General features: G+C 33.8%; 1 protein-coding gene across 2 annotated transcripts in view; it reads left to right on the top strand.

Moving 5' to 3' along the window:
* The window catches only part of LOC117181573 (mitogen-activated protein kinase 1), a 36534-nt gene extending 19597 nt beyond the window's left edge, over nucleotides 1–16937 (top strand). The window contains exons 8-9 of one of the 2 annotated variants that reach the window (XR_004468137.1): nucleotides 15090–15165; nucleotides 15255–16937. The gene's annotated coding sequence lies outside the window, so the exon portion shown is untranslated. Of the gene's footprint in view, nucleotides 1–15089 lie in introns of both variants that reach the window. The other variant, XM_033374404.1, reaches the window with a different exon arrangement.
* Nucleotides 16938–19588: the final 2651 nt, after the last annotated feature.

Consider the following 19588-nt stretch of genomic DNA (forward strand, 5'->3'; position numbering starts at 1 on the left):
ATTTACTACTTTTAAATGTTTCAAAATTGTTAAACATCGCAGGTAATGTTCACTCTTCATCCATTCTGATGCGTTTTCTTGAAGGAGAGATGTCGAGATTCTAAATCGCGACAAAAGTGACGTGAATTCGGCGTAATGAAGTGCTGAATTTCTTTGTCCAATAATTGTTGCATGCTCTTTGCTTCCAAACGTTTTATATTTTCGTAACTTTCAATTTTTTCGACAATTTTAAAATTGGCTTGTCTTTTGCGTTTTATTATTCAATTGGTTATAGATAAATTGAACTAATTCCCGTATGGAAAAATGGAGGGGTCCCCGCCAGGGCCCACATGGATTGCCCTCATGCCTTATGGAATACATGAGGGCAAACCAGGCGTGGTCCCTTATGGAAATGACATGCTAATCCATAGGGGCCCTACATGGGGTTCCTCATGGATCCCTTATAGTTGCCATCTTGAAAGCCCTCTTGGTTGTTTTTTGCCAGTGTTAGAACCTGTACTGGCATATCTCTGGGATGATAACACTACTTTGTATTGGGATGTCAGTATTGGGCTAGCACTGGATATCGCTACTGGCACAGTACTACCCCAATAGGAAATTCACCATGGGCGCAGTACTGCGTCAGTGCTAACTAGTACCGTACTGATATACTCTAACGATATGACAAAAAAGGTATTAAAAAAGTAAATATTAATTGATTACGAATATTTTGACTGCAAATATTAATAGTCCTGTTAAGACTGAATACATATATTACATTTTTAAACATTATATTACAAATAAAATTTCTAACGCTACGGGGTATCGAACCTACATTTCTCTATGTAAATCTATCGCCTAACAGTCGGGAGTGCTAACCGTGCGGGGACCCCTATGGATCATTCATATTGTGCGGTTTCGAATTTCAAGAAAGAGTCATCCAATTTTGGACAGAAATGCATTGTTGGTAAGTCTGAACTCATGAAACCTTAAAATTTGTGGTATTAGGTCGACGGGGGCCCTCGTAGGATTTCCACGTGTGGCAGATCCATGCGGGCCCCCGCCAGGGGCCCTCATCCTAAGAGGTCTCAGTGGGGCTTTTTCCACACGGGTTGTGCAAATTCAACTAAAACAATGTTTTTATTATTTTAATTATTAAAAACTACCTAAAATATAGCACTTCGTCCTCATAAATGGTCTTTAGAGAAAATGTTGAAGCTTGTATCGACTTTGCATACGACTTGAAAAATATTGTTAGGAAAATAATTGTTGCAACAAATTATATTTCTTTAAAAAATTAAACAATAGTTAATATATTTTTTTAAACACCATCCAGTCAGAAAATAAATTTTATGTCTTCTTTTTTATTTCAACTTTTTTTAAGTTGTCGAAAAAAATGCTTGGACAAATAAACATTATTTTAACAAATAGAGATTTGTTATAAATTAAAAGAAATCTATGAAAATTATGTACTTATTAAACAAAAAGTAGTTTACTAAACCAATTTGAGAAGAAGTGGGCAACTCTGGTTCAATTTTTAGAAATTTTATTTAAAAAATTAATTGTTTAAATAATTATATAATATTTTAAACAAAATATAATACTGCAAGCAATTGCAATCTATTACATTTCAATCAGAAAATACGATTATTGTATATATTTTTTGTGAAAAATTCCTGAAAATATATTATAATAAATTATATTAAAAATATATTATTAATTAATTTTTTTAAATATAATTGTTTAAATAATTTAAATTTGTTTAAACAATTGAAAATGGTTTTAAAAGCCCTGGGAAATGTTCAAATTGTGCGTAAGTAATTATTTGTTTGAAAAAGACGGAAATTGCTAAAAGATAACAATAATACGTAAAAACGTAGTTTTTTTTGGGTCATATTTGGGGCGCTGCGGGGAGGGTGTGGGTGGGTTGGAAATAAAAGTTATAAGTATGTTTTTATTTAGTAGAGACTCTTCTTCAATCCCTGCAAAGTTTGGCACGTTTCGATGAATACCTGGAACATGAGTTGAATTTTTCGAGAATTCAAAATTTCCCCATGTTAGTTAAATGGGATTTTAAAGTTTTAATATTCGAGTTTCGAAAAAAATTACGGTTTTGCTTTCTCCGGAAATGGAAACTTGGAGGGGGGGGGGGGGCTTGTAGCTCGAAAAGCGTTTTTTGGACCACCCTACTGTACACGCTGAATTGACTGTACTCTAGCCTTTTGCTTCTGGATAGAAACCATGGGGAACAGTGCTTGTGGACACTAGACAAACGCAGCTACGCTACCCCCCGTTTTGCCCTCAAAAACCCCCAATTAAAGCGCGTGTCTCGGTGCGTGGCGTTGTGGTGCTCGAGAAATGGATTTTCGCGGACAAATAGCTCCACAGGATATATTCCTCAACCGATTAAGGATTTTCTTTTTTTACATTACTCTGCATTAAATTCTTCAAATATGCATTTCAGCCAATTTGCTTACTTTTTTATTCTTTTAATAATGGTTTTGCAAGTACAGCGGCAAAATTCAATTTTGTTGTTGGAAAATTGCCTTTTTAGGCTGTAAATTCCAGTAATCTTCATGCAAAATTTACTTCTGATCTAAAACTCATATTTTGAAAAAAATTCAATTTTTTCTGGATAAAAATTCAACTATTTTGTTTTTAATTTGTCTGTTTAATTAAAAAATGCAGCTATTTTCGTAAATTATTTGTGTAATCTTCGTCTTTCTAGTTTGAAAATTCATTTCTTTTTGTAAAAAGTTCATATTTTTTGGTTAAGAAGACATTTGTTTGATTAAAATTGATCTGTTTCCGTGTAAAATATTACTGTTTGTTTGTTGTTAAAAACTCGTTCTTTTTTATTAAAAAATTTTTTTTTATATAAAAAATTTTTTTATTTTTTTTGGTAGAAAAATAATCTGTTTTAAAAAATAAATGTTCTTCAAAATTAATTTCTTACCATAAAATTGTAATAAGTCTGTAGAAAAATCGTTGTTTTTGATTAAAAATGAATTTTCCTGGATAAAAATTCATTTTTTTAGTTAAAACTTAATTTGGTTGAAAATTTAACTATTTTCTGGAAAATTAGTTTTTTTTCTAAAAATTTTATTTTTTAATTTAAATTTTAACTATTTCATTTATGTTTGAAATTTTTTTAAGATGATAATTAAACTATTCGGTTAAAAATTCTTATAATAAAGAGTCTTGATTTTTTGGTAAAAGATTATTCTTGTTGGTGGAAACTTCATATAAATATTTATATTCAATTTTTTGGTTGAAAATTAAACTATTTTTTTTAATTGAAAATTTTTATTTTTATTAAAAATTTTGTGTTTGGGTAGCACATTGGACTATTTTGTATAAATCCCGTGATCCATCTTAAAAGTGTATTTAGAAAATTTAAACAAATTTCTAAAATTGTAAAAAAAAATAATCTGGAAGATTTTCAGGCTTTTTTTTAAATCCTGCAGGTTTTATTAAAAATTGTAGGAAAAATTCACATCATTTTAAAAGATATTCAGAATTTTTGAAATAATTAAAAAGTTGAAATGATTCCAAAAAATTAAGAATTAAATTATACACGAAAATTTAATTAAGATTCGTATAAAAATTGAAAACGGCTTTTTCCCGTGTGGAAAAAGCCCCCCGCTGAGTTCACGAGTTTAGACTTACAAACAATGCATTTCTGTCAAAAATTGGATGACACTTTTTTGAAATTCGAAATTGCACAATATGGATGATTCATAGGGGCCCGCACGGTTGCCCTGGCGGATCAACGAATTAAATTACTAAGTCTAAAGGGTGAATATTTGTTCAGCACCACACATTTCAAGGTTTCATGAGTTCAAACTTAGAAACAATGCATTTCTGTTAAAAATTGGATGACTCTTTTCTGAAATTCGAACTTTTACCATATGGATGTTCTATGAGGGTCCCCAGCGAGGGCCCAGCTCGGTTCCCCTCACGGATCAACGATTAAAATTTCTAAGTCGGAAGGGTAAATATTTTATATCCTAAAAAATGTTCATAAAAAATTACATTTTCCGTCATTGTAAAAAGTTTTAAAGTAGTCTACAATGTGAAAAAACGAAATATTACGCGAAGAAAAATGGTAATCGATTTAAATTATTTATTTAATAATTATTTTATTGATATTCCTGTTAACACTTCGTGTATTTTAAATTTACATAACGTCGTATAATAATAAATAATTAGAAAAAGAGAGCTTAAAATTTAGTACTTTAACTTTTCTGAACTGTAGCTTATGAGGATGGCTTTTTCACTGAGTTTCAACTTGTCGGTTTAGCGCAGTGGTTAGCACTCCCGACTGTTAGGCGCTAGATTTAGGTAGAGATATGTAGGTTCGATACCCCGTAGCATTAGAAATTATATTTGAAATATAATGTTTAAAAATGTAATATATGTATTTACTCTTAACAGGACTATTAATATTTGCAGTAAAAATACTCGTAATCAATTATTATTTATTTTTTTAATACCTTTTTTGTCATATCGTGAGAGTATAGCAGTACGGTACTATTAAGCACTGACGCAGTACTGCCAGTAGCGATATCCAGTGCTAGCCTAACACTGACAGCTCAGTACAAAATAGTGTTATCATGCTAGAGATATGCCAGTACAGGTGCTAGCACTGGCAAAAAAAACAAGAGGGTTTTCATGGTGGCAATCATGAGGGATGCATCAAGGAAGCCCATGTTGGGCCCCTATGGATTAGCATGTCGTTTCCATAAGGGACCACTCCTGGATTGCCCTCATGGATTCCACAAGGCATGAGGGCAATCAATGTGGGCCCTGGCGGAGGTCCCCTCCATTTTTCCACACGGGTTATCTTCAAAAATTTATTTTAAGAGATTTTTCGGAACCTTTTTTTTTACAGAATACGTAAAAATAGTTTAAAACAAAAAGAAATTTGGAAGAATAAATACAATTTGAACAATTATTACTTTAGAAAAAATTCGATTATGTTTAAAAGATATTTAGAAATTTTAAAGAGATTCAAAGATAATTTAAAATTTATAATGATTCCAACTTTTTTAAAAGAAAATGTATGCTTTTGAAAATCTTTAAATAAGATTTTGATGCTTTCAAATGATTTTTAAAAATTTTAAGATAATAAAAAAGTATACTTGAGATTCCTGTAAAAATTTTCCATGAATTTTCTTTTTAAAAAATAATTTAAAAAGAATATTTAAAAATATTTCAAAACAAATTTTTATCTATAAATAACTATTGAACAATTATTAATATGTAACAACTGAAAATGTAAGTAATTTAACTTCTAATTCAAAAAAAAAAAATTGTAATTTTTTAAGTTTTAATGCTTTTAACTGAAAAATGCTTAAAATTGTATCATTTTGAAACAATTTCAAATGATTTGATTCATTCTTCAATTTAAAGCATTACAAATTATAGCGTGGATTATTTTTTGAACCTTAGATCTGTACAATTCGTGAAAGTTAAAAATTTTTTATTTTGCAATTTACCGATATTTAATTAGAAATTGAAAAATTAAAAAGATTATTCAAAAAAAAAATAATTTAAAAAGTATATTTAAAAAGATTGTAAAAGATTTCTACAAATGTTAAAAAATAATTTGAAACATTTTAAGGGATTTTTCTTTAATTTTTCGAAATTTATTGAACGTTTTAGAGAAAATTTGAATAGTATAAAAAGTCGTTAAGATTTTGAAATCAAGCTTTGAAAATTTTTAAGCATTTTGAAAGCCAGAAAAAGAAGAAATAAATTCGACTAACAATCCTAGAATTTAAAATGTGTTTTTGTTTTGAGTATAACCTATATTTTATTATACATATTCATCTTTTGAACGAAATTTTCCTGCTCTATAATCCTGAATAATTAAAGCTTCATACCAAAATTAAACGCATTTTGATGGCGTGCCTCAACTAAGTATAATTTGAAATGCGTACTAAACTTCGTGGTGAAGGACTTGAACGTCGGTGTGGGCGTTCGCAACCGAATGTGTACAGACCTTTATCACTACTGGTTGAACCTCTCTACTCCAAGCACGAAGTAATTATAAGCAAAAACCATGCTAATACATTTGCGGCGGCTAAGCATGTTTCGTGCCATGTTTTGTACTATTTTTTCGTTGTTGATAATTTTGAACACGATACATATATTTCGAAGCCGTAAGTATTTAATGCATAATTTAATTCGGAGTTTGCTTGCATGTAAACTTTCCAAAAGTTCTTTTTTTTTAAGTTGAACAAAAGTAATTTATAGCTTAAGTGGTGCCGATTGCGATTCTGTAATTTTCGTAACCTTAATAATATTTGTTGTAATAATTTTGTAGATAATGTGTGTTATACGAGATGTAAGGAAAAAAACAAGAATGTGAGGTACAAGGCTGGTTGGAAGGTGGTCCCAGCAGTATTGGTAATATTTTAATTCCTAAAAAACGTAGAGCTTTGCGTCTTAAACTGAATAGTTTTTTATTTGGGCATTTTACAATTTAAAATTATGCGAGTTTTAGGTTTTGCAATTAAAAATTCTATAGCTTTGATGAATTCAATTTGAAACTTTCAATTGTAAACAGCATTTTGAAATTTGTCAAAGAGGTTAATGAACATAATTTTTACAAACGCGTAAGTACTTAATAATAAATGTTACAGAACATTTTTATAAATAGTTATTTTTGTACATAACACTAGAACCTTCATGTAAGATTCCAAATTTTTAAATCGCATGAATTTAATAACATCTTAATTTCACAATTTTTTATCATTCAAATTTAGCGCTGAAATAGGCTTTAACTCTTTCGGCTCTTGGTGACAGTACTTCGGGCATCTTCGTGGCTCTCACAGATATTTCACTTAAAAGTCAGGACATCTATTCCGAAAAAGTTGCCATGCTTTCCTAGCACACAGTTTCTTCTCCTTACTATTACTTTATGACTCCAAGCAAGGGGATGAACATGAAATGAGAAAGAACCAGTTCCTAGGAAATAGTTCAGAGTCATTCTGTCAAGGCCGTATGGGATTGGCTTAACAGGAACGCGTATTTACGCATATGTAATAATACCCTTATAGTCCTTGGAAGTTGCCAACAATGGCCCCAAATCAGCAACCATAGACAACTGACTGACAATCGAAAGACTGTTTGACATTTTTCATCAAAAGCAACCATCCCCTCTGCTAACATTCTTTCTTTTCTTTCTCCAACATTAAAAATTCCCTCTCTTCTATTTTATCTTATTTTCCTTCTTGACCAATGAATAACCACTCTTTAATTTCTTACTATCCTCCCTTTTTTTACATTTACCGGTTTACCAGTGTAAATAAAAATACTCAACCTTCTAGAAAGATATAAGTTCTTCGTTTCTTCAAATGCTTGCACATTTTCTTTTCCGATGCATCATAAGTAAAGGATGTCTGTTGTTTGCGACTATGTTGTCTGCACTCAATTATAATTACCATACAAATAGGATCACTTTTTCATATCTTATAAATATACCTCAAGAAAATGCCAGAAGACAGCAGTAAAATTGCCATGGTTGCGATCGATGATAATCAATATTTTTTACGAAATTTTGTTATAAATAATCTAAATATTTATAAAAAAATATGTTAAATTTCAGAAGTTCAAATACACGATCATTATCGTCACTGATAAGCAATTTGCTTTTTTGGGGAGTAAATGTGGCGATATTGCGCTCCGTACTGAGAAGTTACTTTTTAGTCAAAAACTTCAATTCATGAAATATATGGAGGCGTGGGGTCTCGTTTCAAAGCACATGACCTATTGATGGTCTATTCACTAGAAAGTGTGTGTGTGTGTGTGTACATGGGACATGAGTGTGAGATGAGTGACATATCAAATCCATGACAAACTATTTTCAAACATATATGGTGTTCGTAAAAGCATTTAAATAGAGTTCTGGGCAAAGTCCAATATATTGGATCCACCATTTTGCAATAAAAAATTTATTTTACTAGATTATTGATCACTACTTTATGGTAGCGACCGTTGACATGTTTTAAGTACGACTGTCTGTGTTGAAAGACTCTTAGTTTGAAGTTTCTTGTGATTTATCAATTTTTTTTATAGATTTGGCCGCCATCTTCATTTTCGTAAAGGCGCATATGTTATTTTGTAGGAAAGAGACCCAGTCTCAAAATGAGCCCTCATAAATACTTTTCCATCGCTTCAAAGTTTGGTGACTGTACTAATTTGGTTCATTTCCTAAAACTTCTGAGCTTGTGGCTGCCATATTGATGCCGCCATCTCGATTTTTGTAAATGCGCAAACGTTATTTTGTAGGAAAGAGACCCAGCCTCAAAATGAGCCCTCATACATACTTTTCCATCGCTTCAAAGTTTGTTGACTGCACTAATTTGGTTCATTTTCTGAAATTTCATAGTTTATGGCCGCCATCTTCGTTTTTTGTGAAGGCGCATACGGCTTTGTTTAGTTTTGTGTCCAAGCTTTAAAATGAGCCCTTAGGCATATTATTTAGGTCCCTCAAATTTTGGCGGCAGCACTGATCTGGTTGACGTGGATCGAAACCCTTTTCCTCTGCCTTATCACCAATTTCTCTCTCCCTGTTTTTTCTCTCAGCATATAACCTGGGGAATTTCAACTCACTCCCATAACCCATCTCAGAAATCTCTCTCGCATATTCTCTACCTTTTTGTACTCCTTCCATCCCCAAATCATCACTGCGTAACACATCTCTGATCATACCAGTGCATCAAACACCTGCATATCATTTCCACCTCCCGTTTCGAACGAGGGACCTAAGTAGCAAATTTCCTCTACCATTTCCACCATTTCTCAATTTATCTTCCATCCGTACTTTACTTCATTCTTTCTCTCCCCGAAACAGACTATCTTTGTTTTCGCCCCATTAATTGTCAGGTCTTTCTCTCTCACATATTCTTCAAATCCTTTCATTTTGAAGTTCATACCCCTTTCGTTCTCTGCCAGAATCACCACATCATCCGCGTACGTTAACAAGTATATTCTCTTATTCTCTAGCACTGTATCCCCTTTTCCTTTCTTTTCCATTTTCTTTTCTAGATCTGCTAACAATATACTAAATAACGACGGACTTACCGTGCACCCTTACCGCTTCTTCGTCTCCGTAAATACCTCTTTTATCTTTTCGATCAACTTTTCGTCCACCTTCCTTTCTTTCATTGTCTTCCACAAAACTTTGCTTTCCACAGAGTCGAAGGCTGTCCTAAAGTCCACGAAAAGATTGACCAGTTTTAATTTTTTCTGTCCCAGGTTTCTTTTAAGTAGATAGTTCAAAACAAAAAAATTATCTACTGTTCCCATCCCCTTCCTAAATCCTGTTTGATTGTGTGGAATAATTTCTTTCTCTTCTAACTGTTCTTCTAATCTCTTCCTGGGCACCTCTGCGTATTACATACTTTCCAAATCTCTTCTCTAAACATTCTTCCGCCAAATTTCAACGCTTCATTCTCCATCCCATTCTCTCATGTCGCCTTATTCCTTTTTAACTTTTTAATTGCTTGATTAACCCCCTCTCTAGTCACCTCATTCCCAACTTCCATGTCTCCCTCATTGATCCTTCCCCTTTCACCCTACTAACCACCCCTCCTAGAAATTTCTTAAAATATACCGTCCATTCATCCCTTTCCACCCACTCCTTTCTCTATTAATCACCTCCCATTCTCTTCCTTCCTTTATTTCTTTCTCTACCTCCTCCATGTAACTCGCATTCTCCTCCTGCCGTGTTACATCGAGTAATTTCTCGTGTTCTCTTTTTCTGTTATTATACTCCTTTCTATCTCTCCTCTTCTCCAGTTCTTCAACGATATATCTTCATACTCTCTTTACTCTCTATACAATCCACATCTCATCAACCTCTCTTCCCACTACCTTCTTCCTCACTTGGCCTAATTTCTTCAACTACCTTCTCTACCCGTCCCTTTAAATTACCCAACATCTCATCCACACCTTCCCCACCTTCGGTCTCAGAATTCTCTTCTTCCATTCTTTCCGTATATTCTTTTAGTTTATCCATTCCCCATTTACCCATCTTTTTCTTTTTTCCCGTTTGTCCCTCCTTTTTCCTTCCCTCACTTCTCAAATTCCCGCACTTCAGCGTTGCAATGACCGGGAAGTGTTCTGACCCTATTTTGTTTCCTACTTCAATCCTTTCTAACAGCCTTCTTATCCTTTCCTCGGCCAGTATGTAGTCTATTACTGTTTCCCTTTTTCGTGTAAGCGTAATCTCCCCTTCTTCATCCCCTTCCGAGTTGTCATTACAAATTAACTGTTTCGCCCACGATTTCCAGCAGAGTCCTTCTCTCTGGGTCCATATGTTTGTGTTTCGATTTTCTCCTGAAAATCTCATTCTCTTCATCCCATATTTCTCACCCCTATTCCCCCGTCCACAATTCAGATCACCTCCTATGAACACCAATTCGTCATGTTTTTTCGCCACTCATTTCCTAATCACATTCCAAACTTCCTCTTCTCTCCTTATCCTATACACGCAAACTATCTTCACCTTTCTTCTTCCGATCTTCACCAATCCCACCACTTCATCCCTGAATCCTGACACCATACCCCTTTTCTTTCTTCCCTTTATATTATCTTTTTTTTGTTCTTTCTCGTCATCTTATGTCAACACACTCCCATTTATCCACATTCAGTCTTTCCCGATCCATACCGTGTTCCCTTTCCTTATTTCACTCCATGCTCTCTGTTTCGTCATCCACTTTCTTCTTCTTTCATTCCACGTAATATCCTCACCCATACTTTCTTCCCTTCCCTTTAAAGATTTCTTCTTTCTAAGGACATCAACTTTTTCTTCCTCACTTCTCACTTTCACGATATACCTACGCGATTTACCTTCATTGTTTCTTCCCACTCCATATACATCTTCCACTTGCACTTTCGCCCCAATTTCCCCCATCAGCTTTTCCACTTTTTCTTTCTCTATATCCTCTGACTTACATTCTAACTTTCTCACCCTATCTTCCAACTTCTCCATATCAGATTTTCTCTCTTTTTCACTCATTTTTTTTCGATGTCCTCCAACTGCTTCCAAACCTTATGTTTTTCTCGTCGCCACGTCAGCTCATAATTTTATATTTTTTAATTGATCTAATTTGCCTAAAGCGACAGTTGTGTGATAAAATGATATATTGTTATGCGCCATCCTACTAGATTTTGCAAATTGTATGCTTTTGAAGCGCTTTCTAATGCACTAAATCAAAATTGCGTTTTTCATTTATTTCAAGTCACATTTGACAGCTCCGATCGACTTTGAAAGGAATTGGAATCTAAATTTTTTGGCTACCTAATAATGGATTCAAAAAAGGACAAAAAAGGCATTCTTAGGTATTGAAATTTGTAATATTTTTGAATGCAAGCCTTCTTACCTGATTAAAAGCTAAATGTCTTTAAAACTAACAGCGGTTTTTTACTTTTAATTTTTCACAATAGCATAAGAACTACTAATTCATACAATACTTTCAATTGGAAAAAGTACTATTGCGATTGCATATTCATTGAACCTCCTTAAGTAAACTTCTTTTACCATTTGTTAATAATTCCATACGGCCTGGGCGTCGAATATTTCTTTATGTTACATAATGCTCTCCTCATCAGGGACCGATTTACCTTTGATTTATCATGTCTTATTGTGAAGATACCTCGAAGGCTGGCATTTCCCCCAAGCCTAGCATTACACGAAATATTTGAGCCGTTTTTTTATCCTATTATATTGATTTTCGTTAGCAAATTGTATGTCAACAAAAACACTGGGAAAACATTGAAATACATGATGCGTTAACGGACCGCGACTTTTTCAACTGCACAAATTGGGGCCGCCTGAACGCAATCTTCTTATGATAGTCCTTGCGCACTCTGCCTTTCCACTGCACTGCTGGTGTTTTTCAGACAAGAGACGAAACAGCTGAGCTTGAGCTGAGAAACTGTGTCGGCTAGCATTTTGAAGAATTACTAAACCGCAGTTACGACACTCAGCGTCGGGTGTATTTGTCTGTATCATTATTAACAGTATTTATTGATTTAAAATAGACCTGTGATTTTCGACACATGCGGCAGAGGTGGGGGCCCCTACAGTCTTACAATAATTGGTCATGAACGTTTCAATACCCTGAGAATAGGTGACTGTACATGGTACAGGGTGTACAGGCTGAAGTAAATTTGAACGAGGAATTCAATTGTGACCTTCGTTTTGACCATGAAGTTGACGTTCATGGCTTTTTGAAGGTCAACTTTGTGTTTTCAAATGGAAACCCCCTTTTTTACATCTGCAATCGATAGAGCGGAAACTTTTACGTTCAGATACGTACCCAAGTCATAGGTCAATTGTAACGTTCAAGGTCAGTTAGAGGTTATTTGAAATGAACAAAGTTTTCCAAGAGATCAGTGTAATTCCTGAAGTAAATTTCAACGAGAAATTCATTTGTGAGCTCTGTATTGAGCTTGGTGATGATCTTCAAGGTTTTTTCAAGGTTTTTTCCAAGCTTGATTAGCCTGAGCCCCCTTGCCTCTCACGTTTCGGGGTGCTTGATTAGCGTGAGTCCCCTTGCCGCTCACGCTTCAGTGAAGATGTTCGAACTAAAAACCTTGAGCTTCTTGACAAAAAGCTATGCGATTGTAAAAATGAGTTACAGCTTTACGAATCATCTCCCTATCAACCAAAGTAGCCTGTTGCAGAATCCGATTCTGCAATTCGTATAAGCTTTGCGGTTGCGTTGAGTATACTTTGCTCTTTAAATAACCCAAAAGAAAATAGTCGAGAGACGTCAGATCAGGAGATTTAGCAGGCCACTCGATTTCACCCCTTCTCCCAATCCACCTTTGAGAGAACTGAGTATCCAAATATGCTCGAACCTCCCTACCGCAATGAGCCGCTGCTCCGTCCTGCTGGAACCAAATATTTTGAAAATTATCGCCTGTTATCTCCCTTATTCTTGGTACAATTTGGTTTCTGAGAAGATCTTCATATGCACGGGCATTGAGATTACCGTCGATGAAGAAAGGATGGAAATGAATGCTTTTTAAAATATTTCGCACTGTCTCAGAAACAACGTCACGCTCATCACTAGCGCGACGTAAACTAAAATGTGGGTTTTCAAAAAAAACTTGGGCTATGTCCATCTGCGGCTCCTCAGATCCTGCAGATTTTGGCCAACCAGTTCTTTGAAGGTCCTTGATAGATCCATGATTCATAACGTGCCTTACAGTTCTTTCAATTGTTGATTTTGAGACAGGATTTAACCCTTCTCCATTACGAAAAGTGCGATTAAAAAGCAAACGAACTTGATCGTAAGATAGAACTCGATCTCCCCAACCACGCATCATTAATACAGCTACCGTCTCTCGTTCCGAAAGTTTAGTTTGCGCCATATTAATCTTTTAACGAAAGATATGAAGTATGTACTCGTAATATGTAAATTTAGTTTCAATTCGTAACATTCGTATGGAAAAACGGTATAGGACTTAAGGTATCGCCTTAGGCATTGACTTAGGTATCTGAAAACGTTATAGGACTGCATAACTCATCGGGGAGGAACAGAACTCTCACCAGTACACCTGGATCTTTTAATGAAAAATTTCCTTATGATTTTACATTATTCAAAACGCTGTAACCAAGATCAATACAGAGCTCACCAATGAATTTTTCGTTGAAATTTACTTCAGGAATTACACTGACCTCTCGGAAAACTTTGTTAATTTCAAATAACCTCTAACTGACCTTGACCGTTACAACTGACCTATGACCTGGGTACGTATCTGAACGTAGAATTTTCCCCTATATCAATTGCAGATGTAAAAAAGGGGGTTTCCATTAAAAAACAAAGTTGACCTTCAAAAAGCCATGAAGGTCAAAATGAAGGTCACAATTGAATTCCTCGTTGAAATTTAGTTCAGGAATTACACTAACCTCTTGGAGAACTTTGTTCATTTCAAATAACCTCTAACTGATCTTGAACGTTACAATTGACCTATGACTTGGGTACGTACCTGAACGTAGAATTTTTCGCTCTATCGATTGCAGATGTAAAAATGAGGGTTTCCATTTTAAAAAAGAACGTTGACCTTCAAAAAGCCATGAAGGTTAACTTCAAGGTCAAAATGAAGGTCACCATTGAATTCCTCGTTAAAATTTACTTCAGGAATGGCTTAGAGTTTTTTGAAAAATATTTTACCTGAGGAACTATCCAACCGTCCCGGGACTTTTTAGATACCCTGTATATAAACTATACAGGGCCATCAAAAAGTATCGGACACCTCCCCCCCCCCCCCCCCCCCGAAAGCGGAAATATGCGTTTTCGTGAGAAATGTTTCAGGGTTTTGGACGAGGATCTGAACGGTGGCCTTAAAGCTGACCTTGGCGCTGATCTTCAATGTTATTTGAAGGTCAACTTTTATTTTTCAAATGTAAACCCCTATTTTTGAAGCCGCCAATCGAAAGAACGCAAAATTTTACGTTTAGATATGCATCGAGGTCATGTGACTCGATGACCTTCGGGGTCAATCCAGGGTCGTGATCTGCATACGATCTATTTTGTGAATATCTGAACGTAAAATTTTGCGTCCTTTGGATTGGTGGTGTCAAAAATAGGGGTTTCCATTTGAAAAATAAAAGTTGACCTTGAAATAACCTTGCAGGTCAACGCCGAGATCAGCTTTGAGGCCAACACTCAGATCCTCGTCCAAAACCCTGAAACTTTTGTCTCAAACATTTCTCACGAAAACGCATATTTTCGCTGATAGGGGGGGGGGGTCCAATTCTTTTTGATGACCCTGTATATCACTTTTTCATGTGAGGTCAATTGGCCGAATTAATGGTGTTGCCCTTAAGTATTAAGACACCTCTAGTTATCGCCAGAGAATATTGAATAGGAAAATAAATCTTAAAAGAATCGATTACGCGAAGCTTCTTGTATAGTAGAAGTATGTAAAATCTACCGCATTAGCACATTTTAGGGCCGCTTAAGAATTATATTCCTCCAGAAAGCATTACGCAATGCGTGAACGGCCTTTTACAGCGAAGTGATTAATCTCATTCAACATATAGATTTGTTAACCCTGCTAACTGTTTTCATCTTAATACACAGGTGAGCCAAGCCGAGAATTGGAAACCCATTGGAGAAGAGGGTTGACGCCATTACGCGTGCTCCCAGTTTTAAAGTTGTAAGTCTGCAGAAATTCATTGATTTCTTCTCTTCCGTTATACAGAACTAATAACATTATTTTGTACGATAAATTTTATTTAACTCAAGTTTTAGGTCTTACTAGAGAAAATAGGGCGTATCATTAATCGCCTTCGTACAGTTTCTGTGATTCAAGTACTGAATGATGACTTGTTGGGGTGATACGTCGTATCTAAAATTACACATTAACGCTCTTCTTGAACTGTGCTCTAAACTATCGTAATAATTTTACCATTTCTGGTATACAGTAGGCGAAAGGCAAAATGGCTTAGTTTGAATGCAGTGAACGAAGGATATAATTAAGAACAATTTTGTATGGAACTGTGACTTTCGGTTTTTAAAGAAAAACAAATCGATTTTTGTATAATTGATGCACTTTTAATTTATCCTGTAAGGCCTTAAATGAGCATACTTCGATTATTGTTTTAACAAAGAAAGAACACACTTTCAAGTCAATCAGGTCGTTATTTTATATTCGTAATAAATTAATGTTTTTATCATAAGATTTCAAATACAGCAAGCACATTAGTACAACTTGGCTTTGATTATCAAAATGAGATCAAATGGTTCGCACGGTTTTCAAGGCGTTAGGTGCTCGAAAGCAATGGACTTTCTTGTCAGAAATTATGAGCGTTTAAATTCGAAAAGATTGCTTCCTAAATGTTTCGGTATAATAGTGTCTATTCTGTGTCAGTGATTCATTGATACTGCCATACTTAAGCATGCCGCGTGCACGGTGCTCCCTTCAATGCTGAATGTTTGTTTAGTTACTTAGAACCTTAATATATATTTTTTAACAATACTTAAGTATTTTAACTATTATTTGAAAGCGCTTTTCTAGCGTTTGAGCTGGTTTCTCTCCTAGACCAAAAATAATTCAAAATTGTCAATAACGTGAACCGGCTGAGTCCGAGTATAATATATTCAACGAAGTGTCTAAACTTACGTGCCGATAAAAAGCAGAACGCTAGACAATTCTTTGTGATATTATCCGCAACCTAATTGGTTGATCAGCCATCTAGAAGCTCTGCAAATTGTTACATTTCAACAATACTTGCACATGAGATGACATTTTTATTTGCAATTATTATTAAAAAAATATTAGGATAATTATATTTACAAATTTGGTTATTCAGAGAGAAAATCGGTTCTGAAACCTATTTTACTGACGTAGAAATTTTATATGATAACAAAGACTACAACCAAAGAATTGCGAAGAGAATTAAATTATTGTTATAACATCTGTAATTGGAATACCCGCTGTGCACGCTGTTTATTGTATAAATGTAAACATATATATGGTATTGCTTGTGATTACGTTGAGATCATGTTCGCCTTCTAAATGTACGTATATTTAAATTATATTTCTTTTTAAAAAATTCTATTCTTCCCTAAGATATCGCTCTATAGAGCGTTGAGGTGGACTTATTCCTGTTGAATGACAACGGTTTCGCTTAAAAGACGAGAAAAAACGAGAAATAGTTTAACGTAAGTTTTTCCTTTTTATAATCGAAAGAATTTCAAAAGAACAGCTAGATTTTAGATTCGTTTTACTCTCGGGTTTTCAAAATCGATTTAATTTAATGACGGTACAAAGGCACCTTTTCCGACATGATCACATTAAAAAAGAATTGTTAAGCAAGAAGATGAAAATACGTTGTAAATATTGTACGATTTGTTAAAGACAAAAGGTTCTAGACCTCAAACCATCGTTTCAGATTGTAAAATAAATAGAATTTGCTGAAAAGTTAAGCCAAGTTTGTTTGTTAGTAGAGAGTCATCAGCTCCCGCTTGAAAAATAATACCCACAAACATGGAAAAATGAAATCACTCATTATATAAGGAAGAAACGACGACTTTTTGATCTTCGTTGTTTTTAAAATAAAATATTTGTTAGGGGTTAGAATGAAAGTATCGTCATACAACTTTGTTCAGTTATTTGATTAGATAGAGTGGTTGGTACCGATGAATTTGTATGGAAGTGACTGCTAATTTTCGGAAGGGCATGGTAAAAGTGCTATGGTGAATCTCGCACAAAATGTCATTGTGAAGTCTTTGTTCTTATTGCAATCTCTCGGTGTGCACAGTGGTGCATACAGTGGCATTTATCAATCAAATCAATGGTATGTATTGTCGTTCATCAATGGTAAATAGTATATTCAGGAAAAATTACATAAGCATACACATATGCTATGTTTCTTGTTAAAAAATATTATGCAGAATGTGTCAATGGTAATAACGAATTATATTGTGCTTCGAAAAGTAAATTGCATATGGGAAGGTAAAACGGCAAGTGCTCGTAAAGTGATTTAAATAGTTTAAAAAATTAAACAAAATGGAAAAAAATCAACATCTTAAGCTTAGCATATTCTTTTTTCATTCTTAAAAGCATATATAGTTGGGAAGTGAAGAAAAAATTTAAGTTGTCTATGTGAAGCTTTCTAATATCTTGAATTATAAATGGTACTTTACATTATACGCGGTATTATTAATGAGACGAGTGTAGAAGACAATCAAGTGCTTTTTTAATTGTAACCGGAGGTCCACGTTATCACAACGTCTGAGAATACGAAACTAATGGATTCCTGTTAAGGTATTGTGCACTCGTTTAAACTATTGCATAAAATTAATTAAATTTATCTATTAGGATTCTCACATAATCGACAGCTAACTTTACTTCGTCGGGGACTGAGAGGAAAACAATGGCACCAAGCGTGTGGGACAAAACTTTATTTTCGTAATATCCTCGTAATAAATAATTACTATCATTTCATGATTTGCTTAAATAGTTCTTGATAAATAAAAAGTAATTTGCATATACACCTTTAGTGAAAAAAGGGTTTTTGACTAAACTACTAATAAAGTCAGGTCTAGTCCCATGTTTTCGTGTCAGCACTCGACGAAGTGAAGTTAGCTAATGATTAACTGAGAGGCTAAGGATATGGCTTCAGCCGTCCGTACACAATCTTGCAAAATGACTGGGAGAACTCAAAAGGGATTACTTAGTGGGGGATGGTGAACAAAATTTTCATCAATCATGCCACTATATTCTCTTTTCCGGCCAGCTGTACGAATAGAAATTTCATAAGTAAAAATACCTGATATAATGCAGAATGCACGGAAATGTACACAAATTATATCGAACCTCTAATTAAATCTTAAACTTTTTATGTAGCTTCCTACTTGATGCGTCAGAATAGAGCTGACTTTAAATCGAATTTTAGACCGGGAAAACTCGAAAAATGTCCAAGAATTTTTTTAACTAGAAAAAATCGGAAAATGGCAGTTAATTTATTCGTTGACCGGGGATTTTTTTAATTTTAAGTTTTTCTTGGGTTTGATAAGAGCAATTTATAACGATTTCAACTGTGTAATAATAATTAAGTTTAAAATAATTAAGTTTAAAATAATTAAGTAATTCTAAAGTCCTTTACTTTTAAAAATATTATTTTTTCAGACTTCATTTCTAATCGTCCATTTTTATATTCAAATTTAAAAAAAACTTTTAACTTTAACTTAAAGTATTTTTAAATTATAATAAATTAATATTTTGAATGTAATAATAATTGACTGAAATCCTTACAAAATGAACAATTCTAAAACTATTTAGAATGAAACGATTTTCAAATTGAAACGTTAAAAATGACAATTTCTTAAGATTGAATTGAAGCTCTAATGCTCTTCTAATTATTTACAAGTTTTGAAGAATTTTTAATTGAGGACTTGAAAAATAACGCCACTCTGATTTTGTAAAAATATATTTTTTGTTTTTGGTTTTTTGTTGTTTAAACAATACTTTAGTATCGTGAAAACAATATGCAGTTGGGCCTATATATGGTGCAGACGTCGGAGATTAAAAGTAAAAAAATTCAATAATTAAAGTGTTCGGGAAACTTTAAACGCGTTTTTCTTGAAACACATTTTTTCAAACTGAGAGTACATATTACTTGAACACTGTTGCATGGGTCGATCTGAAATTTTGACAGTATCTTCACAATTAAATTTCCTATAGAGGTACGTAGCCGTTTTTAGATTTAATGTTAACTTTCTTTTTATAAATAATTTACTGCTTATTTTTTTGGCAAAAAATCGATTTATTTCTTCAGAAGTTCACTATTTATACAAAATTCGATATAAAAAACCCTACGTAATTCTAGAGCCAATATTATACTTTACGAGAAAACCGGCCTCCTGTGAAGGTTTTTTAAAAATATATAATTTTCAAGAGGGGCTCCGTTGTCGCCATTTTGTATCAAAATTAAAATAAAAAATTTGTTGTGTGAATAAAAATATTTAAAATTAAAGCGTTCAAAATTGTATAGTTTGAAAGAGTTCAAAATTTATTTTTGCAAATTAGAGCCCTTATAGTTGAATGATTTGTTTATTTATTGTGAGTCGTTAAA

This window comes from Belonocnema kinseyi, chromosome 10 (genome assembly GCF_010883055.1).
Source record: "Belonocnema kinseyi isolate 2016_QV_RU_SX_M_011 chromosome 10, B_treatae_v1, whole genome shotgun sequence".
NCBI lineage: Eukaryota > Metazoa > Arthropoda > Insecta > Hymenoptera > Cynipidae > Belonocnema > Belonocnema kinseyi.